Consider the following 1,229-nt stretch of genomic DNA (forward strand, 5'->3'; position numbering starts at 1 on the left):
AATTCCTTTAATTTTAAATATGTTTATATTGTCTATTCTGTAAAATAGTCAGATTTCTATTCTTATAAATGTACAGAATTCACCTGCTTGCTGCTACTACTGCACATTCACTCAATGTATATACTATATATATATATAATGTTCTTCCTCTACCCCCCTCCCCCCACCCCCACCCCCGGAGCCAACTAGACCCGGAGGCGGGACCAATGGGGAAGCTTGTGCAGCACTCCACCTTTGATAGATAAAACCGTCCTATTCCAGAAAGGAGGTCTAGCTAACATCTCTGAATTTGTTAAAATTGAGACGGTGGAAACTCAGGTTTCTTGTTTCAGAAAGAGAGTTCACTTCAACTCTTAGTGAGTTACCAGGATAACAGACTCCATTTGGTTGTCAATACATAAGGACAGCGATTACATCACAGATTTATTATCAGCTCAGAATAAAATCTAAAAGACTCCATCTGATGTTGTCCCTTTGTACCGAAAATATTTACTGTATGTTACACATTGATCAATTGTTTATCTTATTATAATAAGTTACACTGACCTAAAAATGTCTGTCACAATTGGATCTTGGAGATGATGACTTTAAGAGTCTAACATTAAACAAAAACTAATGTTTTAAATGAAGCCTGCAGACAATCTGTGTTCCCAAAATTTCACTTTGAAATGTGTTCACAGATTTAGGTACAGTATTTGAATTTTAGAGTCTGAGCTTTGAGATATTTTTCACTGAAAATCATTGAAATCAGTCTGGGTGGTTCGAACCAGAACCAGATCAACTTGACGAAATCATAGGGTCTGTAACAGATCAGTAAACTGTGTCTGGATCCAAAGTGGATCTTATTTTAAATCACAGATTTAGACCGCATCAATCCCAGATCAATTAGACTCCAGCCATTCCTCAGCTGATCACATCTGGATCTATTCATAGAAGGTTTTTTTATGTTTATGATCTGTATTCCTATTTAAAATGTCTTGAAATATCCAACTATACCATAAATTGAAATGCTCTGCTCTTTACCCGTTGCCATGGTGAATCCTAGTATCGGTTTTCCATGGAGAATGACTTTCTTTCACTCCTCATGCACTAGCTTAAATCAGCTTGAACACACTCTGAGTTTGCTGTTCTAGAACAGCAGATCAGAGTATGTTCAAATAACTCAGGCTACGTCCACACGTACACGGGTATTTTTGAAAACGGAGATTTTCTGTTTTCGTTTTAAAAAA

The sequence above is a fragment of the Haplochromis burtoni genome, unplaced genomic scaffold, assembly GCF_018398535.1.
Source record: "Haplochromis burtoni strain Fernald_Lab_line unplaced genomic scaffold, NCSU_Asbu1 Contig_1592, whole genome shotgun sequence".
Classification (NCBI taxonomy): Eukaryota; Metazoa; Chordata; class Actinopteri; order Cichliformes; family Cichlidae; genus Haplochromis; species Haplochromis burtoni.